Source organism: Leptodactylus fuscus, chromosome 6, assembly GCF_031893055.1.
Source record: "Leptodactylus fuscus isolate aLepFus1 chromosome 6, aLepFus1.hap2, whole genome shotgun sequence".
NCBI classification, from domain to species: Eukaryota; Metazoa; Chordata; class Amphibia; order Anura; family Leptodactylidae; genus Leptodactylus; species Leptodactylus fuscus.
In genome coordinates this window covers 8,054,467-8,081,531 of record NC_134270.1, presented here as the reverse complement: position 1 = coordinate 8,081,531, position 27,065 = coordinate 8,054,467, and the positions used below count along the sequence as shown (strand labels likewise).

Genomic DNA, 27,065 nt, shown 5'->3' with positions numbered 1-27,065 from the left:
CTTGCTGGCATTTCAATGTCTTGCAACAAATCAGAAGAATTAGATGAGAAATCCTATTTGTATTTCCGAATTTTATTTATTTTTTTTGGTTCAATAATTTTGTGTCACCCCTTCTACCTCTTAGATTGTCAGCTCTTGCGAGCAGGGCCCTCAGTTTCTGCATTGTGTGAAATGACTAGTTTTGTAATGTATATTGTTGTCTGTAAATTAACCTGACAAATTGTACAGCGCTGCGGAATGTGTTGGCGCTATATAAATATGATGTATTGTTATCATTGTAATTTTTGGTAATTGTTTTTTCTTTTGTCCAAATTTATTTATTTTCATTTTGGTTTCTTCATTTTGTTTCAGATTTTCCTGCTGACTTGAAAACTTTTTTTCCGTGGAAGAGAATGGAGTATTAAAATTTCTGAGGCAAGCAAGAGAAATTGCTTTGCACTTGTACCTGGATTTTGCACAACTTGATGCTACTGCTACTGCTATTACTGCTGCTGTTGTTGTCGTCCTCCTCCTCTTCTTCTTATTTCGCAGTGCTTGTTGCCCTCTTGTGGCTGCCTGCTTGCTCCGGAGACAGACTGACATGCAGGCAGGGTTTATGCAGATTTGCAGCAAGCGCTGTGCATCGCTGAGTGACAGTAGTGGCAACTGGATTTGATCTGTTTCGCTGTACAAGAGGAACATTCTTCGTACGGTTTCGGAAATTTTCTCTGTCTAGCATTTTTTGGACTTGCTTTGATGACGACAAAAATGTACCAAGCAGACAGCGATGTGCTGAGAAGTGTAGAGGTGGGGCCGTGGGCCCTACTGTGATGCCAAACGCATTGGCTATCACCCTGTTCACCTTTTGGTGCAGACCTCACACACCATGACAGATCGGTACACTATCCACAGCCAGCTGGAGCACCTCCAGTCCAAATATATTGGCACTGGTCACGCAGATACCACCAAGTGGGAATGGCTGGTGAATCAGCACCGAGACTCCTACTGCTCTTACATGGGCCACTTTGACCTGCTGAACTACTTTGCTGTAGCTGAGAACGAGAGCAAGGCCCGTGTGCGCTTCAATTTGATGGAGAAGATGCTCCAGCCGTGCGGGCCTCCGGTGGACAAACCTGACGAGTCTTAGAGCCAGAGCCATCCTTCTTCTTCTTCTCCCTGCTTGCTTTCCTATTCCCCCCACTCACTCTCTTCTTGTGGGGGCCCCAATTTTGTGATGTAATGTATTCCTTTTCTATTTTTTGGGAATTAAACCGTAGAAGCTGTGTTTCGAGGAAAAGCAAACAAACTCTTCGTGAAGTACGTTTTAGTGGGTGTGGTCTAATGCAGAGGCGGGCCTGATGCAGATTTGCCTGCTGCGAAGGCAGTGCACTGCCGAGTCCTTGCCGCCAAAGTTCTACTATCACCTGTGGTCACTTTCCTGTAGTGATTAACCATTGATTGGCTGACTGTGGTAATGCTGTGCACCTGTGTTTCTTGCCTGGGTGTGAGAGTTGCTGACCAGGTTGCTAGCTGTTCTTCCTTCTCCTTTGGCAGTGCACGTTGCTTCCGGGGGGCGCCGCTCGGGTGCGTCCAATTTTTGGGTTATCGCTTCTCGGCCTTTTGGCTAAGATCAAGTGTAGTATCTGTTCTTATCAGTTTAATATCTGATACGTCCCCTATCTGGGGACCATATATTAAATGGATTTTTGGAACAGGGAGATGGAAATAGAGCTTGCTCTGTCCACTCCACGCATTGACCTGGTATTGCAGTATCTCCAGGACCGGTGCACCCCTCTTAATTTGGTTGAAAAATAGAAAAAGAATTTCTTTTTTCCTTCTGCTGCTTGCTTGCTGGCATTTCAATGTCTTGCAACAAATCAGAAGAATTAGATGAGAAATCCTATTTGTATTTCCGAATTTTATTTATTTTTTTTTGGTTCAATAATTTTGTGTCACCCCTTCTACCTCTTAGATTGTCAGCTCTTGCGAGCAGGGCCCTCAGTTTCTGCATTGTGTGAAATGACTAGTTTTGTAATGTATATTGTTGTCTGTAAATTAACCTGACAAATTGTACAGCGCTGCGGAATGTGTTGGCGCTATATAAATATGATGTATTGTTATCATTGTAATTTTTGGTAATTGTTTTTTCTTTTGTCCAAATTTATTTATTTTCATTTTGGTTTCTTCATTTTGTTTCAGATTTTCCTGCTGACTTGAAAACTTTTTTTCCGTGGAAGAGAATGGAGTATTAAAATTTCTGAGGCAAGCAAGAGAAATTGCTTTGCACTTGTACCTGGATTTTGCACAACTTGATGCTACTGCTACTGCTATTACTGCTGCTGTTGTTGTCGTCCTCCTCCTCTTCTTCTTATTTCGCAGTGCTTGTTGCCCTCTTGTGGCTGCCTGCTTGCTCCGGAGACAGACTGACATGCAGGCAGGGTTTATGCAGATTTGCAGCAAGCGCTGTGCATCGCTGAGTGACAGTAGTGGCAACTGGATTTGATCTGTTTCGCTGTACAAGAGGAACATTCTTCGTACGGTTTCGGAAATTTTCTCTGTCTAGCATTTTTTGGACTTGCTTTGATGACGACAAAAATGTACCAAGCAGACAGCGATGTGCTGAGAAGTGTAGAGGTGGGGCCGTGGGCCCTACTGTGATGCCAAACGCATTGGCTATCACCCTGTTCACCTTTTGGTGCAGACCTCACACACCATGACAGATCGGTACACTATCCACAGCCAGCTGGAGCACCTCCAGTCCAAATATATTGGCACTGGTCACGCAGATACCACCAAGTGGGAATGGCTGGTGAATCAGCACCGAGACTCCTACTGCTCTTACATGGGCCACTTTGACCTGCTGAACTACTTTGCTGTAGCTGAGAACGAGAGCAAGGCCCGTGTGCGCTTCAATTTGATGGAGAAGATGCTCCAGCCGTGCGGGCCTCCGGTGGACAAACCTGACGAGTCTTAGAGCCAGAGCCATCCTTCTTCTTCTTCTCCCTGCTTGCTTTCCTATTCCCCCCACTCACTCTCTTCTTGTGGGGGCCCCAATTTTGTGATGTAATGTATTCCTTTTCTATTTTTTGGGAATTAAACCGTAGAAGCTGTGTTTCGAGGAAAAGCAAACAAACTCTTCGTGAAGTACGTTTTAGTGGGTGTGGTCTAATGCAGAGGCGGGCCTGATGCAGATTTGCCTGCTGCGAAGGCAGTGCACTGCCGAGTCCTTGCCGCCAAAGTTCTACTATCACCTGTGGTCACTTTCCTGTAGTGATTAACCATTGATTGGCTGACTGTGGTAATGCTGTGCACCTGTGTTTCTTGCCTGGGTGTGAGAGTTGCTGACCAGGTTGCTAGCTGTTCTTCCTTCTCCTTTGGCAGTGCACGTTGCTTCCGGGGGGCGCCGCTCGGGTGCGTCAAATTTTGGGTTATCGCTTCTCGGCCTTTTGGCTAAGATCAAGTGTAGTATCTGTTCTTATCAGTTTAATATCTGATACGTCCCCTATCTGGGGACCATATATTAAATGGATTTTTTGGAACAGGGAGATGGAAATAGAGCTTGCTCTGTCCACTCCACGCATTGACCTGGTATTGCAGTATCTCCAGGACCGGTGCACCCCTCTTAATTTGGTTGAAAAATAGAAAAAAGAATTTCTTTTTTCCTTCTGCTGCTTGCTTGCTGGCATTTCAATGTCTTGCAACAAATCAGAAGAATTAGATGAGAAATCCTATTTGTATTTCCGAATTTTATTTATTTTTTTGGTTCAATAATTTTGTGTCACCCCTTCTACCTCTTAGATTGTCAGCTCTTGCGAGCAGGGCCCTCAGTTTCTGCATTGTGTGAAATGACTAGTTTTGTAATGTATATTGTTGTCTGTAAATTAACCTGACAAATTGTACAGCGCTGCGGAATGTGTTGGCGCTATATAAATATGATGTATTGTTATCATTGTAATTTTTGGTAATTGTTTTTTCTTTTGTCCAAATTTTATTTATTTTCATTTTGGTTTCTTCATTTTGTTTCAGATTTTCCTGCTGACTTGAAAACTTTTTTTCCGTGGAAGAGAATGGAGTATTAAAATTCTGAGGCAAGCAAGAGAAATTGCTTTGCACTTGTACCTGGATTTTGCACAACTTGATGCTACTGCTACTGCTATTACTGCTGCTGTTGTTGTCGTCCTCCTCCTCTTCTTCTTATTTCGCAGTGCTTGTTGCCCTCTTGTGGCTGCCTGCTTGCTCCGGAGACAGACTGACATGCAGGCAGGGTTTATGCAGATTTGCAGCAAGCGCTGTGCATCGCTGAGTGACAGTAGTGGCAACTGGATTTGATCTGTTTCGCTGTACAAGAGGAACATTCTTCGTACGGTTTCGGAAATTTTCTCTGTCTAGCATTTTTTGGACTTGCTTTGATGACGACAAAAATGTACCAAGCAGACAGCGATGTGCTGAGAAGTGTAGAGGTGGGGCCGTGGGCCCTACTGTGATGCCAAACGCATTGGCTATCACCCTGTTCACCTTTTGGTGCAGACCTCACACACCATGACAGATCGGTACACTATCCACAGCCAGCTGGAGCACCTCCAGTCCAAATATATTGGCACTGGTCACGCAGATACCACCAAGTGGGAATGGCTGGTGAATCAGCACCGAGACTCCTACTGCTCTTACATGGGCCACTTTGACCTGCTGAACTACTTTGCTGTAGCTGAGAACGAGAGCAAGGCCCGTGTGCGCTTCAATTTGATGGAGAAGATGCTCCAGCCGTGCGGGCCTCCGGTGGACAAACCTGACGAGTCTTAGAGCCAGAGCCATCCTTCTTCTTCTTCTCCCTGCTTGCTTTCCTATTCCCCCCACTCACTCTCTTCTTGTGGGGGCCCCAATTTGTGATGTAATGTATTCCTTTTCTATTTTTTGGGAATTAAACCGTAGAAGCTGTGTTTCGAGGAAAAGCAAACAAACTCTTCGTGAAGTACGTTTTAGTGGGTGTGGTCTAATGCAGAGGCGGGCCTGATGCAGATTTGCCTGCTGCGAAGGCAGTGCACTCCGAGTCCTTGCCGCCAAAGTTCTACTATCACCTGTGGTCACTTTCCTGTAGTGATTAACCATTGATTGGCTGACTGTGGTAATGCTGTGCACCTGTGTTTCTTGCCTGGGTGTGAGAGTTGCTGACCAGGTTGCTAGCTGTTCTTCCTTCTCCTTTGGCAGTGCACGTTGCTTCCGGGGGGCGCCGCTCGGGTGCGTCCAATTTTTGGGTTATCGCTTCTCGGCCTTTTGGCTAAGATCAAGTGTAGTATCTGTTCTTATCAGTTTAATATCTGATACGTCCCCTATCTGGGGACCATATATTAAATGGATTTTTGGAACAGGGAGATGGAAATAGAGCTTGCTCTGTCCACTCCACGCATTGACCTGGTATTGCAGTATCTCCAGGACCGGTGCACCCCTCTTAATTTGGTTGAAAAATAGAAAAAGAATTTCTTTTTTCCTTCTGCTGCTTGCTTGCTGGCATTTCAATGTCTTGCAACAAATCAGAAGAATTAGATGAGAAATCCTATTTGTATTTCCGAATTTTATTTATTTTTTTTGGTTCAATAATTTTGTGTCACCCCTTCTACCTCTTAGATTGTCAGCTCTTGCGAGCAGGGCCCTCAGTTTCTGCATTGTGTGAAATGACTAGTTTTGTAATGTATATTGTTGTCTGTAAATTAACCTGACAAATTGTACAGCGCTGCGGAATGTGTTGGCGCTATATAAATATGATGTATTGTTATCATTGTAATTTTTGGTAATTGTTTTTTCTTTTGTCCAAATTTATTTATTTTCATTTTGGTTTCTTCATTTTGTTTCAGATTTTCCTGCTGACTTGAAAACTTTTTTTCCGTGGAAGAGAATGGAGTATTAAAATTTCTGAGGCAAGCAAGAGAAATTGCTTTGCACTTGTACCTGGATTTTGCACAACTTGATGCTACTGCTACTGCTATTACTGCTGCTGTTGTTGTCGTCCTCCTCCTCTTCTTCTTATTTCGCAGTGCTTGTTGCCCTCTTGTGGCTGCCTGCTTGCTCCGGAGACAGACTGACATGCAGGCAGGGTTTATGCAGATTTGCAGCAAGCGCTGTGCATCGCTGAGTGACAGTAGTGGCAACTGGATTTGATCTGTTTCGCTGTACAAGAGGAACATTCTTCGTACGGTTTCGGAAATTTTCTCTGTCTAGCATTTTTTGGACTTGCTTTGATGACGACAAAAATGTACCAAGCAGACAGCGATGTGCTGAGAAGTGTAGAGGTGGGGCCGTGGGCCCTACTGTGATGCCAAACGCATTGGCTATCACCCTGTTCACCTTTTGGTGCAGACCTCACACACCATGACAGATCGGTACACTATCCACAGCCAGCTGGAGCACCTCCAGTCCAAATATATTGGCACTGGTCACGCAGATACCACCAAGTGGGAATGGCTGGTGAATCAGCACCGAGACTCCTACTGCTCTTACATGGGCCACTTTGACCTGCTGAACTACTTTGCTGTAGCTGAGAACGAGAGCAAGGCCCGTGTGCGCTTCAATTTGATGGAGAAGATGCTCCAGCCGTGCGGGCCTCCGGTGGACAAACCTGACGAGTCTTAGAGCCAGAGCCATCCTTCTTCTTCTTCTCCCTGCTTGCTTTCCTATTCCCCCCACTCACTCTCTTCTTGTGGGGGCCCCCAATTTTGTGATGTAATGTATTCCTTTTCTATTTTTTGGGAATTAAACCGTAGAAGCTGTGTTTCGAGGAAAAGCAAACAAACTCTTCGTGAAGTACGTTTTAGTGGGTGTGGTCTAATGCAGAGGCGGGCCTGATGCAGATTTGCCTGCTGCGAAGGCAGTGCACTGCCGAGTCCTTGCCGCCAAAGTTCTACTATCACCTGTGGTCACTTTCCTGTAGTGATTAACCATTGATTGGCTGACTGTGGTAATGCTGTGCACCTGTGTTTCTTGCCTGGGTGTGAGAGTTGCTGACCAGGTTGCTAGCTGTTCTTCCTTCTCCTTTGGCAGTGCACGTTGCTTCCGGGGGGCGCCGCTCGGGTGCGTCCAATTTTTGGGTTATCGCTTCTCGGCCTTTTGGCTAAGATCAAGTGTAGTATCTGTTCTTATCAGTTTAATATCTGATACGTCCCCTATCTGGGGACCATATATTAAATGGATTTTTGGAACAGGGAGATGGAAATAGAGCTTGCTCTGTCCACTCCACGCATTGACCTGGTATTGCAGTATCTCCAGGACCGGTGCACCCCTCTTAATTTGGTTGAAAAATAGAAAAAGAATTTCTTTTTTCCTTCTGCTGCTTGCTTGCTGGCATTTCAATGTCTTGCAACAAATCAGAAGAATTAGATGAGAAATCCTATTTGTATTTCCGAATTTTATTTATTTTTTTTGGTTCAATAATTTTGTGTCACCCCTTCTACCTCTTAGATTGTCAGCTCTTGCGAGCAGGGCCCTCAGTTTCTGCATTGTGTGAAATGACTAGTTTTGTAATGTATATTGTTGTCTGTAAATTAACCTGACAAATTGTACAGCGCTGCGGAATGTGTTGGCGCTATATAAATATGATGTATTGTTATCATTGTAATTTTTGGTAATTGTTTTTTCTTTTGTCCAAATTTATTTATTTTCATTTTGGTTTCTTCATTTTGTTTCAGATTTTCCTGCTGACTTGAAAACTTTTTTTCCGTGGAAGAGAATGGAGTATTAAAATTTCTGAGGCAAGCAAGAGAAATTGCTTTGCACTTGTACCTGGATTTTGCACAACTTGATGCTACTGCTACTGCTATTACTGCTGCTGTTGTTGTCGTCCTCCTCCTCTTCTTCTTATTTCGCAGTGCTTGTTGCCCTCTTGTGGCTGCCTGCTTGCTCCGGAGACAGACTGACATGCAGGCAGGGTTTATGCAGATTTGCAGCAAGCGCTGTGCATCGCTGAGTGACAGTAGTGGCAACTGGATTTGATCTGTTTCGCTGTACAAGAGGAACATTCTTCGTACGGTTTCGGAAATTTTCTCTGTCTAGCATTTTTTGGACTTGCTTTGATGACGACAAAAATGTACCAAGCAGACAGCGATGTGCTGAGAAGTGTAGAGGTGGGGCCGTGGGCCCTACTGTGATGCCAAACGCATTGGCTATCACCCTGTTCACCTTTTGGTGCAGACCTCACACACCATGACAGATCGGTACACTATCCACAGCCAGCTGGAGCACCTCCAGTCCAAATATATTGGCACTGGTCACGCAGATACCACCAAGTGGGAATGGCTGGTGAATCAGCACCGAGACTCCTACTGCTCTTACATGGGCCACTTTGACCTGCTGAACTACTTTGCTGTAGCTGAGAACGAGAGCAAGGCCCGTGTGCGCTTCAATTTGATGGAGAAGATGCTCCAGCCGTGCGGGCCTCCGGTGGACAAACCTGACGAGTCTTAGAGCCAGAGCCATCCTTCTTCTTCTTCTCCCTGCTTGCTTTCCTATTCCCCCACTCACTCTCTTCTTGTGGGGGCCCCAATTTTGTGATGTAATGTATTCCTTTTCTATTTTTTGGGAATTAAACCGTAGAAGCTGTGTTTCGAGGAAAAGCAAACAAACTCTTCGTGAAGTACGTTTTAGTGGGTGTGGTCTAATGCAGAGGCGGGCCTGATGCAGATTTGCCTGCTGCGAAGGCAGTGCACTGCCGAGTCCTTGCCGCCAAAGTTCTACTATCACCTGTGGTCACTTTCCTGTAGTGATTAACCATTGATTGGCTGACTGTGGTAATGCTGTGCACCTGTGTTTCTTGCCTGGGTGTGAGAGTTGCTGACCAGGTTGCTAGCTGTTCTTCCTTCTCCTTTGGCAGTGCACGTTGCTTCCGGGGGGCGCCGCTCGGGTGCGTCCAATTTTTGGGTTATCGCTTCTCGGCCTTTTGGCTAAGATCAAGTGTAGTATCTGTTCTTATCAGTTTAATATCTGATACGTCCCCTATCTGGGGACCATATATTAAATGGATTTTTGGAACAGGGAGATGGAAATAGAGCTTGCTCTGTCCACTCCACGCATTGACCTGGTATTGCAGTATCTCCAGGACCGGTGCACCCCTCTTAATTTGGTTGAAAAATAGAAAAAGAATTTCTTTTTTCCTTCTGCTGCTTGCTTGCTGGCATTTCAATGTCTTGCAACAAATCAGAAGAATTAGATGAGAAATCCTATTTGTATTTCCGAATTTTATTTATTTTTTTTGGTTCAATAATTTTGTGTCACCCCTTCTACCTCTTAGATTGTCAGCTCTTGCGAGCAGGGCCCTCAGTTTCTGCATTGTGTGAAATGACTAGTTTTGTAATGTATATTGTTGTCTGTAAATTAACCTGACAAATTGTACAGCGCTGCGGAATGTGTTGGCGCTATATAAATATGATGTATTGTTATCATTGTAATTTTTGGTAATTGTTTTTTCTTTTGTCCAAATTTATTTATTTTCATTTTGGTTTCTTCATTTTGTTTCAGATTTTCCTGCTGACTTGAAAACTTTTTTTCCGTGGAAGAGAATGGAGTATTAAAATTTCTGAGGCAAGCAAGAGAAATTGCTTTGCACTTGTACCTGGATTTTGCACAACTTGATGCTACTGCTACTGCTATTACTGCTGCTGTTGTTGTCGTCCTCCTCCTCTTCTTCTTATTTCGCAGTGCTTGTTGCCCTCTTGTGGCTGCCTGCTTGCTCCGGAGACAGACTGACATGCAGGCAGGGTTTATGCAGATTTGCAGCAAGCGCTGTGCATCGCTGAGTGACAGTAGTGGCAACTGGATTTGATCTGTTTCGCTGTACAAGAGGAACATTCTTCGTACGGTTTCGGAAATTTTCTCTGTCTAGCATTTTTTGGACTTGCTTTGATGACGACAAAAATGTACCAAGCAGACAGCGATGTGCTGAGAAGTGTAGAGGTGGGGCCGTGGGCCCTACTGTGATGCCAAACGCATTGGCTATCACCCTGTTCACCTTTTGGTGCAGACCTCACACACCATGACAGATCGGTACACTATCCACAGCCAGCTGGAGCACCTCCAGTCCAAATATATTGGCACTGGTCACGCAGATACCACCAAGTGGGAATGGCTGGTGAATCAGCACCGAGACTCCTACTGCTCTTACATGGGCCACTTTGACCTGCTGAACTACTTTGCTGTAGCTGAGAACGAGAGCAAGGCCCGTGTGCGCTTCAATTTGATGGAGAAGATGCTCCAGCCGTGCGGGCCTCCGGTGGACAAACCTGACGAGTCTTAGAGCCAGAGCCATCCTTCTTCTTCTTCTCCCTGCTTGCTTTCCTATTCCCCCCACTCACTCTCTTCTTGTGGGGGCCCCAATTTTGTGATGTAATGTATTCCTTTTCTATTTTTTGGGAATTAAACCGTAGAAGCTGTGTTTCGAGGAAAAGCAAACAAACTCTTCGTGAAGTACGTTTTAGTGGGTGTGGTCTAATGCAGAGGCGGGCCTGATGCAGATTTGCCTGCTGCGAAGGCAGTGCACTGCCGAGTCCTTGCCGCCAAAGTTCTACTATCACCTGTGGTCACTTTCCTGTAGTGATTAACCATTGATTGGCTGACTGTGGTAATGCTGTGCACCTGTGTTTCTTGCCTGGGTGTGAGAGTTGCTGACCAGGTTGCTAGCTGTTCTTCCTTCTCCTTTGGCAGTGCACGTTGCTTCCGGGGGGCGCCGCTCGGGTGCGTCCAATTTTTGGGTTATCGCTTCTCGGCCTTTTGGCTAAGATCAAGTGTAGTATCTGTTCTTATCAGTTTAATATCTGATACGTCCCCTATCTGGGGACCATATATTAAATGGATTTTTGGAACAGGGAGATGGAAATAGAGCTTGCTCTGTCCACTCCACGCATTGACCTGGTATTGCAGTATCTCCAGGACCGGTGCACCCCTCTTAATTTGGTTGAAAAATAGAAAAAGAATTTCTTTTTTCCTTCTGCTGCTTGCTTGCTGGCATTTCAATGTCTTGCAACAAATCAGAAGAATTAGATGAGAAATCCTATTTGTATTTCCGAATTTTATTTATTTTTTTTGGTTCAATAATTTTGTGTCACCCCTTCTACCTCTTAGATTGTCAGCTCTTGCGAGCAGGGCCCTCAGTTTCTGCATTGTGTGAAATGACTAGTTTTGTAATGTATATTGTTGTCTGTAAATTAACCTGACAAATTGTACAGCGCTGCGGAATGTGTTGGCGCTATATAAATATGATGTATTGTTATCATTGTAATTTTTGGTAATTGTTTTTTCTTTTGTCCAAATTTATTTATTTTCATTTTGGTTTCTTCATTTTGTTTCAGATTTTCCTGCTGACTTGAAAACTTTTTTTCCGTGGAAGAGAATGGAGTATTAAAATTTCTGAGGCAAGCAAGAGAAATTGCTTTGCACTTGTACCTGGATTTTGCACAACTTGATGCTACTGCTACTGCTATTACTGCTGCTGTTGTTGTCGTCCTCCTCCTCTTCTTCTTATTTCGCAGTGCTTGTTGCCCTCTTGTGGCTGCCTGCTTGCTCCGGAGACAGACTGACATGCAGGCAGGGTTTATGCAGATTTGCAGCAAGCGCTGTGCATCGCTGAGTGACAGTAGTGGCAACTGGATTTGATCTGTTTCGCTGTACAAGAGGAACATTCTTCGTACGGTTTCGGAAATTTTCTCTGTCTAGCATTTTTTGGACTTGCTTTGATGACGACAAAAATGTACCAAGCAGACAGCGATGTGCTGAGAAGTGTAGAGGTGGGGCCGTGGGCCCTACTGTGATGCCAAACGCATTGGCTATCACCCTGTTCACCTTTTGGTGCAGACCTCACACACCATGACAGATCGGTACACTATCCACAGCCAGCTGGAGCACCTCCAGTCCAAATATATTGGCACTGGTCACGCAGATACCACCAAGTGGGAATGGCTGGTGAATCAGCACCGAGACTCCTACTGCTCTTACATGGGCCACTTTGACCTGCTGAACTACTTTGCTGTAGCTGAGAACGAGAGCAAGGCCCGTGTGCGCTTCAATTTGATGGAGAAGATGCTCCAGCCGTGCGGGCCTCCGGTGGACAAACCTGACGAGTCTTAGAGCCAGAGCCATCCTTCTTCTTCTTCTCCCTGCTTGCTTTCCTATTCCCCCCACTCACTCTCTTCTTGTGGGGGCCCCAATTTTGTGATGTAATGTATTCCTTTTCTATTTTTTGGGAATTAAACCGTAGAAGCTGTGTTTCGAGGAAAAGCAAACAAACTCTTCGTGAAGTACGTTTTAGTGGGTGTGGTCTAATGCAGAGGCGGGCCTGATGCAGATTTGCCTGCTGCGAAGGCAGTGCACTGCCGAGTCCTTGCCGCCAAAGTTCTACTATCACCTGTGGTCACTTTCCTGTAGTGATTAACCATTGATTGGCTGACTGTGGTAATGCTGTGCACCTGTGTTTCTTGCCTGGGTGTGAGAGTTGCTGACCAGGTTGCTAGCTGTTCTTCCTTCTCCTTTGGCAGTGCACGTTGCTTCCGGGGGGCGCCGCTCGGGTGCGTCCAATTTTTGGGTTATCGCTTCTCGGCCTTTTGGCTAAGATCAAGTGTAGTATCTGTTCTTATCAGTTTAATATCTGATACGTCCCCTATCTGGGGACCATATATTAAATGGATTTTTGGAACAGGGAGATGGAAATAGAGCTTGCTCTGTCCACTCCACGCATTGACCTGGTATTGCAGTATCTCCAGGACCGGTGCACCCCTCTTAATTTGGTTGAAAAATAGAAAAAGAATTTCTTTTTTCCTTCTGCTGCTTGCTTGCTGGCATTTCAATGTCTTGCAACAAATCAGAAGAATTAGATGAGAAATCCTATTTGTATTTCCGAATTTTATTTATTTTTTTTGGTTCAATAATTTTGTGTCACCCCTTCTACCTCTTAGATTGTCAGCTCTTGCGAGCAGGGCCCTCAGTTTCTGCATTGTGTGAAATGACTAGTTTTGTAATGTATATTGTTGTCTGTAAATTAACCTGACAAATTGTACAGCGCTGCGGAATGTGTTGGCGCTATATAAATATGATGTATTGTTATCATTGTAATTTTTGGTAATTGTTTTTTCTTTTGTCCAAATTTATTTATTTTCATTTTGGTTTCTTCATTTTGTTTCAGATTTTCCTGCTGACTTGAAAACTTTTTTTCCGTGGAAGAGAATGGAGTATTAAAATTTCTGAGGCAAGCAAGAGAAATTGCTTTGCACTTGTACCTGGATTTTGCACAACTTGATGCTACTGCTACTGCTATTACTGCTGCTGTTGTTGTCGTCCTCCTCCTCTTCTTCTTATTTCGCAGTGCTTGTTGCCCTCTTGTGGCTGCCTGCTTGCTCCGGAGACAGACTGACATGCAGGCAGGGTTTATGCAGATTTGCAGCAAGCGCTGTGCATCGCTGAGTGACAGTAGTGGCAACTGGATTTGATCTGTTTCGCTGTACAAGAGGAACATTCTTCGTACGGTTTCGGAAATTTTCTCTGTCTAGCATTTTTTGGACTTGCTTTGATGACGACAAAAATGTACCAAGCAGACAGCGATGTGCTGAGAAGTGTAGAGGTGGGGCCGTGGGCCCTACTGTGATGCCAAACGCATTGGCTATCACCCTGTTCACCTTTTGGTGCAGACCTCACACACCATGACAGATCGGTACACTATCCACAGCCAGCTGGAGCACCTCCAGTCCAAATATATTGGCACTGGTCACGCAGATACCACCAAGTGGGAATGGCTGGTGAATCAGCACCGAGACTCCTACTGCTCTTACATGGGCCACTTTGACCTGCTGAACTACTTTGCTGTAGCTGAGAACGAGAGCAAGGCCCGTGTGCGCTTCAATTTGATGGAGAAGATGCTCCAGCCGTGCGGGCCTCCGGTGGACAAACCTGACGAGTCTTAGAGCCAGAGCCATCCTTCTTCTTCTTCTCCCTGCTTGCTTTCCTATTCCCCCCACTCACTCTTTCTTGTGGGGGCCCCAATTTTGTGATGTAATGTATTCCTTTTCTATTTTTTGGGAATTAAACCGTAGAAGCTGTGTTTCGAGGAAAAGCAAACAAACTCTTCGTGAAGTACGTTTTAGTGGGTGTGGTCTAATGCAGAGGCGGGCCTGATGCAGATTTGCCTGCTGCGAAGGCAGTGCACTGCCGAGTCCTTGCCGCCAAAGTTCTACTATCACCTGTGGTCACTTTCCTGTAGTGATTAACCATTGATTGGCTGACTGTGGTAATGCTGTGCACCTGTGTTTCTTGCCTGGGTGTGAGAGTTGCTGACCAGGTTGCTAGCTGTTCTTCCTTCTCCTTTGGCAGTGCACGTTGCTTCCGGGGGGCGCCGCTCGGGTGCGTCCAATTTTTGGGTTATCGCTTCTCGGCCTTTTGGCTAAGATCAAGTGTAGTATCTGTTCTTATCAGTTTAATATCTGATACGTCCCCTATCTGGGGACCATATATTAAATGGATTTTTGGAACAGGGAGATGGAAATAGAGCTTGCTCTGTCCACTCCACGCATTGACCTGGTATTGCAGTATCTCCAGGACCGGTGCACCCCTCTTAATTTGGTTGAAAAATAGAAAAAGAATTTCTTTTTTCCTTCTGCTGCTTGCTTGCTGGCATTTCAATGTCTTGCAACAAATCAGAAGAATTAGATGAGAAATCCTATTTGTATTTCCGAATTTTATTTATTTTTTTTGGTTCAATAATTTTGTGTCACCCCTTCTACCTCTTAGATTGTCAGCTCTTGCGAGCAGGGCCCTCAGTTTCTGCATTGTGTGAAATGACTAGTTTTGTAATGTATATTGTTGTCTGTAAATTAACCTGACAAATTGTACAGCGCTGCGGAATGTGTTGGCGCTATATAAATATGATGTATTGTTATCATTGTAATTTTTGGTAATTGTTTTTTCTTTTGTCCAAATTTATTTATTTTCATTTTGGTTTCTTCATTTTGTTTCAGATTTTCCTGCTGACTTGAAAACTTTTTTTCCGTGGAAGAGAATGGAGTATTAAAATTTCTGAGGCAAGCAAGAGAAATTGCTTTGCACTTGTACCTGGATTTTGCACAACTTGATGCTACTGCTACTGCTATTACTGCTGCTGTTGTTGTCGTCCTCCTCCTCTTCTTCTTATTTCGCAGTGCTTGTTGCCCTCTTGTGGCTGCCTGCTTGCTCCGGAGACAGACTGACATGCAGGCAGGGTTTATGCAGATTTGCAGCAAGCGCTGTGCATCGCTGAGTGACAGTAGTGGCAACTGGATTTGATCTGTTTCGCTGTACAAGAGGAACATTCTTCGTACGGTTTCGGAAATTTTCTCTGTCTAGCATTTTTTGGACTTGCTTTGATGACGACAAAAATGTACCAAGCAGACAGCGATGTGCTGAGAAGTGTAGAGGTGGGGCCGTGGGCCCTACTGTGATGCCAAACGCATTGGCTATCACCCTGTTCACCTTTTGGTGCAGACCTCACACACCATGACAGATCGGTACACTATCCACAGCCAGCTGGAGCACCTCCAGTCCAAATATATTGGCACTGGTCACGCAGATACCACCAAGTGGGAATGGCTGGTGAATCAGCACCGAGACTCCTACTGCTCTTACATGGGCCACTTTGACCTGCTGAACTACTTTGCTGTAGCTGAGAACGAGAGCAAGGCCCGTGTGCGCTTCAATTTGATGGAGAAGATGCTCCAGCCGTGCGGGCCTCCGGTGGACAAACCTGACGAGTCTTAGAGCCAGAGCCATCCTTCTTCTTCTTCTCCCTGCTTGCTTTCCTATTCCCCCCACTCACTCTCTTCTTGTGGGGGCCCCAATTTTGTGATGTAATGTATTCCTTTTCTATTTTTTGGGAATTAAACCGTAGAAGCTGTGTTTCGAGGAAAAGCAAACAAACTCTTCGTGAAGTACGTTTTAGTGGGTGTGGTCTAATGCAGAGGCGGGCCTGATGCAGATTTGCCTGCTGCGAAGGCAGTGCACTGCCGAGTCCTTGCCGCCAAAGTTCTACTATCACCTGTGGTCACTTTCCTGTAGTGATTAACCATTGATTGGCTGACTGTGGTAATGCTGTGCACCTGTGTTTCTTGCCTGGGTGTGAGAGTTGCTGACCAGGTTGCTAGCTGTTCTTCCTTCTCCTTTGGCAGTGCACGTTGCTTCCGGGGGGCGCCGCTCGGGTGCGTCCAATTTTTGGGTTATCGCTTCTCGGCCTTTTGGCTAAGATCAAGTGTAGTATCTGTTCTTATCAGTTTAATATCTGATACGTCCCCTATCTGGGGACCATATATTAAATGGATTTTTGGAACAGGGAGATGGAAATAGAGCTTGCTCTGTCCACTCCACGCATTGACCTGGTATTGCAGTATCTCCAGGACCGGTGCACCCCTCTTAATTTGGTTGAAAAATAGAAAAAGAATTTCTTTTTTCCTTCTGCTGCTTGCTTGCTGGCATTTCAATGTCTTGCAACAAATCAGAAGAATTAGATGAGAAATCCTATTTGTATTTCCGAATTTTATTTATTTTTTTTGGTTCAATAATTTTGTGTCACCCCTTCTACCTCTTAGATTGTCAGCTCTTGCGAGCAGGGCCCTCAGTTTCTGCATTGTGTGAAATGACTAGTTTTGTAATGTATATTGTTGTCTGTAAATTAACCTGACAAATTGTACAGCGCTGCGGAATGTGTTGGCGCTATATAAATATGATGTATTGTTATCATTGTAATTTTTGGTAATTGTTTTTTCTTTTGTCCAAATTTATTTATTTTCATTTTGGTTTCTTCATTTTGTTTCAGATTTTCCTGCTGACTTGAAAACTTTTTTTCCGTGGAAGAGAATGGAGTATTAAAATTTCTGAGGCAAGCAAGAGAAATTGCTTTGCACTTGTACCTGGATTTTGCACAACTTGATGCTACTGCTACTGCTATTACTGCTGCTGTTGTTGTCGTCCTCCTCCTCTTCTTCTTATTTCGCAGTGCTTGTTGCCCTCTTGTGGCTGCCTGCTTGCTCCGGAGACAGACTGACATGCAGGCAGGGTTTATGCAGATTTGCAGCAAGCGCTGTGCATCGCTGAGTGACAGTAGTGGCAACTGGATTTGATCTGTTTCGCTGTACAAGAGGAACATTCTTCGTACGGTTTCGGAAATTTTCTCTGTCTAGCATTTTTTGGACTTGCTTTGATGACGACAAAAATGTACCAAGCAGACAGCGATGTGCTGAGAAGTGTAGAGGTGGGGCCGTGGGCCCTACTGTGATGCCAAACGCATTGGCTATCACCCTGTTCACCTTTTGGTGCAGACCTCACACACCATGACAGATCGGTACACTATCCACAGCCAGCTGGAGCACCTCCAGTCCAAATATATTGGCACTGGTCACGCAGATACCACCAAGTGGGAATGGCTGGTGAATCAGCACCGAGACTCCTACTGCTCTTACATGGGCCACTTTGACCTGCTGAACTACTTTGCTGTAGCTGAGAACGAGAGCAAGGCCCGTGTGCGCTTCAATTTGATGGAGAAGATGCTCCAGCCGTGCGGGCCTCCGGTGGACAAACCTGACGAGTCTTAGAGCCAGAGCCATCCTTCTTCTTCTTCTCCCTGCTTGCTTTCCTATTCCCCCCACTCACTCTCTTCTTGTGGGGGCCCCAATTTTGTGATGTAATGTATTCCTTTTCTATTTTTTGGGAATTAAACCGTAGAAGCTGTGTTTCGAGGAAAAGCAAACAAACTCTTCGTGAAGTACGTTTTAGTGGGTGTGGTCTAATGCAGAGGCGGGCCTGATGCAGATTTGCCTGCTGCGAAGGCAGTGCACTGCCGAGTCCTTGCCGCCAAAGTTCTACTATCACCTGTGGTCACTTTCCTGTAGTGATTAACCATTGATTGGCTGACTGTGGTAATGCTGTGCACCTGTGTTTCTTGCCTGGGTGTGAGAGTTGCTGACCAGGTTGCTAGCTGTTCTTCCTTCTCCTTTGGCAGTGCACGTTGCTTCCGGGGGGCGCCGCTCGGGTGCGTCCAATTTTTGGGTTATCGCTTCTCGGCCTTTTGGCTAAGATCAAGTGTAGTATCTGTTCTTATCAGTTTAATATCTGATACGTCCCCTATCTGGGGACCATATATTAAATGGATTTTTGGAACAGGGAGATGGAAATAGAGCTTGCTCTGTCCACTCCACGCATTGACCTGGTATTGCAGTATCTCCAGGACCGGTGCACCCCTCTTAATTTGGTTGAAAAATAGAAAAAGAATTTCTTTTTTCCTTCTGCTGCTTGCTTGCTGGCATTTCAATGTCTTGCAACAAATCAGAAGAATTAGATGAGAAATCCTATTTGTATTTCCGAATTTTATTTATTTTTTTTGGTTCAATAATTTTGTGTCACCCCTTCTACCTCTTAGATTGTCAGCTCTTGCGAGCAGGGCCCTCAGTTTCTGCATTGTGTGAAATGACTAGTTTTGTAATGTATATTGTTGTCTGTAAATTAACCTGACAAATTGTACAGCGCTGCGGAATGTGTTGGCGCTATATAAATATGATGTATTGTTATCATTGTAATTTTTGGTAATTGTTTTTTCTTTTGTCCAAATTTATTTATTTTCATTTTGGTTTCTTCATTTTGTTTCAGATTTTCCTGCTGACTTGAAAACTTTTTTTCCGTGGAAGAGAATGGAGTATTAAAATTTCTGAGGCAAGCAAGAGAAATTGCTTTGCACTTGTACCTGGATTTTGCACAACTTGATGCTACTGCTACTGCTATTACTGCTGCTGTTGTTGTCGTCCTCCTCCTCTTCTTCTTATTTCGCAGTGCTTGTTGCCCTCTTGTGGCTGCCTGCTTGCTCCGGAGACAGACTGACATGCAGGCAGGGTTTATGCAGATTTGCAGCAAGCGCTGTGCATCGCTGAGTGACAGTAGTGGCAACTGGATTTGATCTATTTCGCTGTACAAGAGGAACATTCTTCGTACGGTTTCGGAAATTTTCTCTGTCTAGCATTTTTTGGACTTGCTTTGATGACGACAAAAATGTACCAAGCAGACAGCGATGTGCTGAGAAGTGTAGAGGTGGGGCCGTGGGCCCTACTGTGATGCCAAACGCATTGGCTATCACCCTGTTCACCTTTTGTGCAGACCTCACACACCATGACAGATCGGTACACTATCCACAGCCAGCTGGAGCACCTCCAGTCCAAATATATTGGCACTGGTCACGCAGATACCACCAAGTGGGAATGGCTGGTGAATCAGCACGAGACTCCTACTGCTCTTACATGGGCCACTTTGACCTGCTGAACTACTTTGCTGTAGCTGAGAACGAGAGCAAGGCCCGTGTGCGCTTCAATTTGATGGAGAAGATGCTCCAGCCGTGCGGGCCTCCGGTGGACAAACCTGACGAGTCTTAGAGCCAGAGCCATCCTTCTTCTTCTTCTCCTGCTTGCTTTCCTATTCCCCCCACTCACTCTCTTCTTGTGGGGGCCCCAATTTGTGATGTAATGTATTCCTTTTCTATTTTTTGGGAATTAAACCGTAGAAGCTGTGTTTCGAGGAAAAGCAAACAAACTCTTCGTGAAGTACGTTTTAGTGGGTGTGGTCTAATGCAGAGGCGGGCCTGATGCAGATTTGCCTGCTGCGAAGGCAGTGCACTGCCGAGTCCTTGCCGCCAAAGTTCTACTATCACCTGTGGTCACTTTCCTGTAGTGATTAACCATTGATGGCTGACTGTGGTAATGCTGTGCACCTGTGTTTCTTGCCTGGGTGTGAGAGTTGCTGACCAGGTTGCTAGCTGTTCTTCCTTCTCCTTTGGCAGTGCACGTTGCTTCCGGGGGGCGCCGCTCGGGTGCGTCCAATTTTTGGGTTATCGCTTCTCGGCCTTTTGGCTAAGATCAAGTGTAGTATCTGTTCTTATCAGTTTAATATCTGATACGTCCCCTATCTGGGGACCATATATTAAATGGATTTTTGGAACAGGGGAGATGGAAATAGAGCTTGCTCTGTCCACTCCACGCATTGACCTGGTATTGCAGTATCCTCCAGGACCGGTGCACCCCTCTTAATTTGGTTGAAAAATAGAAAAAGAATTTCTTTTTTCCTTCTGCTGCTTGCTTGCTGGCATTTCAATGTCTTGCAACAAATCAGAAGAATTAGATGAGAAATCCTATTTGTATTTCCGAATTTTATTTATTTTTTTTGGTTCAATAATTTTGTGTCACCCCTTCTACCTCTTAGATTGTCAGCTCTTGCGAGCAGGGCCCTCAGTTTCTGCATTGTGTGAAATGACTAGTTTTGTAATGTATATTGTTGTCTGTAAATTAACCTGACAAATTGTACAGCGCTGCGGAATGTGTTGGCGCTATATAAATATGATGTATTGTTATCATTGTAATTTTTGGTAATTGTTTTTTCTTTTGTCCAAATTTATTTATTTTCATTTTGGTTTCTTCATTTTGTTTCAGATTTTCCTGCTGACTTGAAAACTTTTTTTCCGTGGAAGAGAATGGAGTATTAAAATTTCTGAGGCAAGCAAGAGAAATTGCTTTGCACTTGTACCTGGATTTTGCACAACTTGATGCTACTGCTACTGCTATTACTGCTGCTGTTGTTGTCGTCCTCCTCCTCTTCTTCTTATTTCGCAGTGCTTGTTGCCCTCTTGTGGCTGCCTGCTTGCTCCGGAGACAGACTGACATGCAGGCAGGGTTTATGCAGATTTGCAGCAAGCGCTGTGCATCGCTGAGTGACAGTAGTGGCAACTGGATTTGATCTGTTTCGCTGTACAAGAGGAACATTCTTCGTACGGTTTCGGAAATTTTCTCTGTCTAGCATTTTTTGGACTTGCTTTGATGACGACAAAAATGTACCAAGCAGACAGCGATGTGCTGAGAAGTGTAGAGGTGGGGCCGTGGGCCCTACTGTGATGCCAAACGCATTGGCTATCACCCTGTTCACCTTTTGGTGCAGACCTCACACACCATGACAGATCGGTACAACTATCCACAGCCAGCTGGAGCACCTCCAGTCCAAATATATTGGCACTGGTCACGCAGATACCACCAAGTGGAATGGCTGGTGAATCAGCACCGAGACTCCTACTGCTCTTACATGGGCCACTTTGACCTGCTGAACTACTTTGCTGTAGCTGAGAACGAGAGCAAGGCCCGTGTGCGCTTCAATTTGATGGAGAAGATGCTCCAGCCGTGCGGGCCTCCGGTGGACAAACCTGACGAGTCTTAGAGCCAGAGCCATCCTTCTTCTTCTTCTCCCTGCTTGCTTTCCTATTCCCCCCACTCACTCTCTTCTTGTGGGGGCCCCAATTTTGTGATGTAATGTATTCCTTTTCTATTTTTTGGGAATTAAACCGTAGAAGCTGTGTTTCGAGGAAAAGCAAACAAACTCTTCGTGAAGTACGTTTTAGTGGGTGTGGTCTAATGCAGAGGCGGGCCTGATGCAGATTTGCCTGCTGCGAAGGCAGTGCACTGCCGAGTCTTGCCGCCAAAGTTCTACTATCACCTGTGGTCACTTTCCTGTAGTGATTAACCATTGATTGGCTGACTGTGGTAATGCTGTGCACCTGTGTTTCTTGCCTGGGTGTGAGAGTTGCTGACCAGGTTGCTAGCTGTTCTTCCTTCTCCTTTGGCAGTGCACGTTGCCTTCCGGGGGGGCGCCCGCTCGGGTGCGTCCAATTTTTGGGTTATCGCTTCTCGGCCTTTTGGCTAAGATCAAGTGTAGTATCTGTTCTTATCAGTTTAATATCTGATACGTCCCCTATCTGGGGACCATATATTAAATGATTTTTGGAACAGGGAGATGGAAATAGAGCTTGCTCTGTCCACTCCACGCATTGACCTGGTATTGCAGTATCTCCAGGACCGGTGCACCCCTCTTAATTTGGTTGAAAAATAGAAAAAGAATTTCTTTTTTCCTTCTGCTGCTTGCTTGCTGGCATTTCAATGTCTTGCAACAAATCAGAAGAATTAGATGAGAAATCCTATTTGTATTTCCGAATTTTATTTATTTTTTTTGGTTCAATAATTTTGTGTCACCCCTTCTACCTCTTAGATTGTCAGCTCTTGCGAGCAGGGCCCTCAGTTTCTGCATTGTGTGAAATGACTAGTTTTGTAATGTATATTGTTGTCTGTAAATTAACCTGACAAATTGTACAGCGCTGCGGAATGTGTTGGCGCTATACTAAATATGATGTATTGTTATCATTGTAATTTTTGGTAATTGTTTTTTCTTTTGTCCAAATTTATTTATTTTCATTTTGGTTTCTTCATTTTGTTTCAGATTTTCCTGCTGACTTGAAAACTTTTTTCCGTGGAAGAGAATGGAGTATTAAAAATTCTGAGGCAAGCAAGAGAAATTGCTTTGCACTTGTACCTGGATTTTGCACAACTTGATGCTACTGCTACTGCTATTACTGCTGCTGTTGTTGTCGTCCTCCTCCTCTTCTTCTTATTTCGCAGTGCTTGTTGCCCTCTTGTGGCTGCCTGCTTGCTCCGGAGACAGACTGACATGCAGGCAGGGTTTATGCAGATTTGCAGCAAGCGCTGTGCATCGCTGAGTGACAGTAGTGGCAACTGGATTTGATCTGTTTCGCTGTACAAGAGGAACATTCTTCGTACGGTTTCGGAAATTTTCTCTGTCTAGCATTTTTTGGACTTGCTTTGATGACGACAAAAATGTACCAAGCAGACAGCGATGTGCTGAGAAGTGTAGAGGTGGGGCCGTGGCCCTACTGTGATGCCAAACGCATTGGCTATCACCCTGTTCACCTTTTGGTGCAGACCTCACACACCATGACAGATCGGTACACTATCCACAGCCAGCTGGAGCACCTCCAGTCCAAATATATTGGCACTGGTCACGCAGATACCACCAAGTGGGAATGGCTGGTGAATCAGCACCGAGACTCTACTGCTCTTACATGGGCCACTTTGACCTGCTGAACTACTTTGCTGTAGCTGAGAACGAGAGCAAGGCCCGTGTGCGCTTCAATTTGATGGAGAAGATGCTCCAGCCGTGCGGGCCTCCGGTGGACAAACCTGACGAGTCTTAGAGCCAGAGCCATCCTTCTTCTTCTTCTCCCTGCTTGCTTTCTATTCCCCCCACTCACTCTCTTCTTGTGGGGGCCCCAATTTTGTGATGTAATGTATTCCTTTTCTATTTTTTGGAATTAAACCGTAGAAGCTGTGTTTCGAGGAAAAGCAAACAAACTCTTCGTGAAGTACGTTTTAGTGGGTGTGGTCTAATGCAGAGGCGGGCCTGATGCAGATTTGCCTGCTGCGAAGGCAGTGCACTGCCGAGTCCTTGCCGCCAAAGTTCTACTATCACCTGTGGTCACTTTCCTGTAGTGATTAACCATTGATTGGCTGACTGTGGTAATGCTGTGCACCTGTGTTTCTTGCCTGGGTGTGAGAGTGCTGACCAGGTTGCTAGCTGTTCTTCCTTCTCCTTTGGCAGTGCACGTTGCTTCCGGGGGGCGCCGCTCGGGTGCGTCCAATTTTTGGGTTATCGCTTCTCGGCCTTTTGGCTAAGATCAAGTGTAGTATCTGTTCTATCAGTTTAATATCTGATACGTCCCCTATCTGGGACCATATATTAAATGGATTTTTGGAACAGGGAGATGGAAATAGAGCTTGCTCTGTCCACTCCACGCATTGACCTGGTATTGCAGTATCTCCCAGGACCGGTGCACCCCTCTTAATTTGGTTGAAAAATAGAAAAAGAATTTCTTTTTCCTTCTGCTGCTTGCTTGCTGGCATTTCAATGTCTTGCAACAAATCAGAAGAATTAGATGAGAAATCCTATTTGTATTTCCGAATTTTATTTATTTTTTTGGTTCAATAATTTTGTGTCACCCCTTCTACCTCTTAGATTGTCAGCTCTTGCGAGCAGGGCCCTCAGTTTCTGCATTGTGTGAAATGACTAGTTTTGTAATGTATATTGTTGTCTGTAAATTAACCTGACAAATTGTACAGCGCTGCGGAATGTGTTGGCGCTATATAAATATGATGTATTGTTATCATTGTAATTTTGGTAATTGTTTTTTCTTTTGTCCAAATTTATTTATTTTCATTTTGGTTTCTTCATTTTGTTTCAGATTTTCCTGCTGACTTGAAAACTTTTTTTCCGTGGAAGAGAATGGAGTATTAAAATTTCTGAGGCAAGCAAGAGAAATTGCTTTGCACTTGTACCTGGATTTTGCACAACTTGATGCTACTGCTACTGCTATTACTGCTGCTGTTGTTGTCGTCCTCCTCCTCTTCTTCTTATTTCGCAGTGCTTGTTGCCCTCTTGTGGCTGCCTGCTTGCTCCGGAGACAGACTGACATGCAGGCAGGGTTTATGCAGATTTGCAGCAAGCGCTGTGCATCGCTGAGTGACAGTAGTGGCAACTGGATTTGATCTGTTTCGCTGTACAAGAGGAACATTCTTCGTACGGTTTCGGAAATTTTCTCTGTCTAGCATTTTTTGGACTTGCTTTGATGACGACAAAAATGTACCAAGCAGACAGCGATGTGCTGAGAAGTGTAGAGGTGGGGCCGTGGGCCCTACTGTGATGCCAAACGCATTGGCTATCACCCTGTTCACCTTTTGGTGCAGACCTCACACACCATGACAGATCGGTACACTATCCACAGCCAGCTGGAGCACCTCCAGTCCAAATATATTGGCACTGGTCACGCAGATACCACCAAGTGGGAATGGCTGGTGAATCAGCACCGAGACTCCTACTGCTCTTACATGGGCCACTTTGACCTGCTGAACTACTTTGCTGTAGCTGAGAACGAGAGCAAGGCCCGTGTGCGCTTCAATTTGATGGAGAAGATGCTCCAGCCGTGCGGGCCTCCGGTGGACAAACCTGACGAGTCTTAGAGCCAGAGCCATCCTTCTTCTTCTTCTCCCTGCTTGCTTTCCTATTCCCCCCACTCACTCTCTTCTTGTGGGGGCCCCAATTTTGTGATGTAATGTATTCCTTTTCTATTTTTTGGGAATTAAACCGTAGAAGCTGTGTTTCGAGGAAAAGCAAACAAACTTCTTCGTGAAGTACGTTTTAGTGGGTGTGGTCTAATGCAGAGGCGGGCCTGATGCAGATTTGCCTGCTGCGAAGGCAGTGCACTGCGAGTCCTTGCCGCCAAAGTTCTACTATCACCTGTGGTCACTTTCCTGTAGTGATTAACCATTGATTGGCTGACTGTGGTAATGCTGTGCACCTGTGTTTCTTGCCTGGGTGTGAGAGTTGCGTGACCAGGTTGCTAGCTGTTCTTCCTTCTCCTTTGGCAGTGCACGTTGCTTCCGGGGGGCGCCGCTCGGGTGCGTCCAATTTTTGGGGTTATCGCTTCTCGGCCTTTTGGCTAAGATCAAGTGTAGTATCTGTTCTTATCAGTTTAATATCTGATACGTCCCCTATCTGGGGACCATATATTAAATGGATTTTTGGAACAGGGAGATGGAAATAGAGCTTGCTCTGTCCACTCCACGCATTGACCTGGTATTGCAGTATCTCCAGGACGGTGCACCCCTCTTAATTTGGTTGAAAAATAGAAAAAGAATTTCTTTTTTCCTTCTGCTGCTTGCTGCTGGCATTTCAATGTCTTGCAACAAATCAGAAGAATTAGATGAGAAATCCTATTTGTATTTCCGAATTTTATTATTTTTTTTGGTTCAATAATTTTGTGTCACCCCTTCTACCTCTTAGATTGTCAGCTCTTGCGAGCAGGGCCCTCAGTTTCTGCATTGTGTGAAATGACTAGTTTTGTAATGTATATTGTTGTCTGTAAATTAAACCTGACAAATTGTACAGCGCTGCGGAATGTGTTGGCGCTATATAAATATGATGTATTGTTATCATTGTAATTTTTGGTAATTGTTTTTTCTTTTGTCCAAATTTATTTATTTTCATTTTGGTTTCTTCATTTTGTTTCAGATTTTCCTGCTGACTTGAAAACTTTTTTTCCGTGGAAGAGAATGGAGTATTAAAATTTCTGAGGCAAGCAAGAGAAATTGCTTTGCACTTGTACCTGGATTTTGCACAACTTGATGCTACTGCTACTGCTATTACTGCTGCTGTTGTTGTCGTCCTCCTCCTCTTCTTCTTATTTCGCAGTGCTTGTTGCCCTCTTGTGGCTGCCTGCTTGCTCCGGAGACAGACTGACATGCAGGCAGGGTTTATGCAGATTTGCAGCAAGCGCTGTGCATCGCTGAGTGACAGTAGTGGCAACTGGATTTGATCTGTTTCGCTGTACAAGAGGAACATTCTTCGTACGGTTTCGGAAATTTCTCTGTCTAGCATTTTTGGACTTGCTTTGATGACGACAAAAATGTACCAAGCAGACAGCGATGTGCTGAGAAGTGTAGAGGTGGGGCCGTGGGCCCTACTGTGATGCCAAACGCATTGGCTATCACCCTGTTCACCTTTTGGTGCAGACCTCACACACCATGACAGATCGGTACACTATCCACAGCCAGCTGGAGCACCTCCAGTCCAAATATATTGGCACTGGTCACGCAGATACCACCAAGTGGGAATGGCTGGTGAATCAGCACCGAGACTCCTACTGCTCTTACATGGGCCACTTTGACCTGCTGAACTACTTTGCTGTAGCTGAGAACGAGAGCAAGGCCCGTGTGCGCTTCAATTTGATGGAGAAGATGCTCCAGCCGTGCGGGCCTCCGGTGGACAAACCTGACGAGTCTTAGAGCCAGAGCCATCCTTCTTCTTCTTCTCCCTGCTTGCTTCCTATTCCCCCCACTCACTCTCTTCTTGTGGGGGCCCCAATTTTGTGATGTAATGTATTCCTTTTCTATTTTTTGGGAATTAAACCGTAGAAGCTGTGTTTCGAGGAAAAGCAAACAAACTCTTCGTGAAGTACGTTTTAGTGGGTGTGGTCTAATGCAGAGGCGGGCCTGATGCAGATTTGCCTGCTGCGAAGGCAGTGCACTGCCGAGTCCTTGCCGCCAAAGTTCTACTATCACCTGTGGTCACTTTCCTGTAGTGATTAACCATTGATTGGCTGACTGTGGTAATGCTGTGCACCTGTGTTTCTTGCCTGGGTGTGAGAGTTGCTGACCAGGTTGCTAGCTGTTCTA

The 27,065-nt window shown here is 45.1% G+C and overlaps 14 non-coding genes across 14 annotated transcripts; all 14 read left to right on the top strand.

Annotated features, from left to right (window-relative positions):
- The first annotated feature begins 1,583 nt into the window (after nucleotides 1-1,583).
- Nucleotides 1,584-1,774, top strand: LOC142210979 (U2 spliceosomal RNA). Its single transcript, XR_012717083.1, has one exon. It is a non-coding gene; the product is annotated as a U2 spliceosomal RNA (small nuclear RNA).
- A 1,635-nt stretch (nucleotides 1,775-3,409) lies between these two features.
- LOC142211116 (U2 spliceosomal RNA) lies at nucleotides 3,410-3,601 on the top strand. Its single transcript, XR_012717193.1, has one exon. It is a non-coding gene; the product is annotated as a U2 spliceosomal RNA (small nuclear RNA).
- Nucleotides 3,602-5,234: 1,633 nt separating this feature from the next.
- Nucleotides 5,235-5,425, top strand: LOC142210968 (U2 spliceosomal RNA). The gene has a single exon (XR_012717072.1). It is a non-coding gene; the product is annotated as a U2 spliceosomal RNA (small nuclear RNA).
- Nucleotides 5,426-7,061: 1,636 nt separating this feature from the next.
- LOC142210956 (U2 spliceosomal RNA) lies at nucleotides 7,062-7,252 on the top strand. Its single transcript, XR_012717061.1, has one exon. It is a non-coding gene; the product is annotated as a U2 spliceosomal RNA (small nuclear RNA).
- Nucleotides 7,253-8,886: 1,634 nt separating this feature from the next.
- On the top strand, nucleotides 8,887-9,077 carry LOC142210945 (U2 spliceosomal RNA). The gene has a single exon (XR_012717050.1). It is a non-coding gene; the product is annotated as a U2 spliceosomal RNA (small nuclear RNA).
- A 1,635-nt stretch (nucleotides 9,078-10,712) lies between these two features.
- LOC142210933 (U2 spliceosomal RNA) lies at nucleotides 10,713-10,903 on the top strand. Its single transcript, XR_012717039.1, has one exon. It is a non-coding gene; the product is annotated as a U2 spliceosomal RNA (small nuclear RNA).
- A 1,635-nt stretch (nucleotides 10,904-12,538) lies between these two features.
- Nucleotides 12,539-12,729, top strand: LOC142210921 (U2 spliceosomal RNA). The gene has a single exon (XR_012717035.1). It is a non-coding gene; the product is annotated as a U2 spliceosomal RNA (small nuclear RNA).
- Nucleotides 12,730-14,363: 1,634 nt separating this feature from the next.
- LOC142210910 (U2 spliceosomal RNA) lies at nucleotides 14,364-14,554 on the top strand. The gene has a single exon (XR_012717034.1). It is a non-coding gene; the product is annotated as a U2 spliceosomal RNA (small nuclear RNA).
- Nucleotides 14,555-16,189: 1,635 nt separating this feature from the next.
- LOC142210898 (U2 spliceosomal RNA) lies at nucleotides 16,190-16,380 on the top strand. The gene has a single exon (XR_012717026.1). It is a non-coding gene; the product is annotated as a U2 spliceosomal RNA (small nuclear RNA).
- A 1,635-nt stretch (nucleotides 16,381-18,015) lies between these two features.
- LOC142210887 (U2 spliceosomal RNA) lies at nucleotides 18,016-18,206 on the top strand. Its single transcript, XR_012717017.1, has one exon. It is a non-coding gene; the product is annotated as a U2 spliceosomal RNA (small nuclear RNA).
- Nucleotides 18,207-19,836: 1,630 nt separating this feature from the next.
- Nucleotides 19,837-20,029, top strand: LOC142211118 (U2 spliceosomal RNA). Its single transcript, XR_012717195.1, has one exon. It is a non-coding gene; the product is annotated as a U2 spliceosomal RNA (small nuclear RNA).
- A 1,637-nt stretch (nucleotides 20,030-21,666) lies between these two features.
- On the top strand, nucleotides 21,667-21,856 carry LOC142211117 (U2 spliceosomal RNA). The gene has a single exon (XR_012717194.1). It is a non-coding gene; the product is annotated as a U2 spliceosomal RNA (small nuclear RNA).
- A 1,630-nt stretch (nucleotides 21,857-23,486) lies between these two features.
- Nucleotides 23,487-23,676, top strand: LOC142210874 (U2 spliceosomal RNA). The gene has a single exon (XR_012717008.1). It is a non-coding gene; the product is annotated as a U2 spliceosomal RNA (small nuclear RNA).
- A 1,634-nt stretch (nucleotides 23,677-25,310) lies between these two features.
- LOC142211061 (U2 spliceosomal RNA) lies at nucleotides 25,311-25,500 on the top strand. Its single transcript, XR_012717155.1, has one exon. It is a non-coding gene; the product is annotated as a U2 spliceosomal RNA (small nuclear RNA).
- Nucleotides 25,501-27,065: the final 1,565 nt, after the last annotated feature.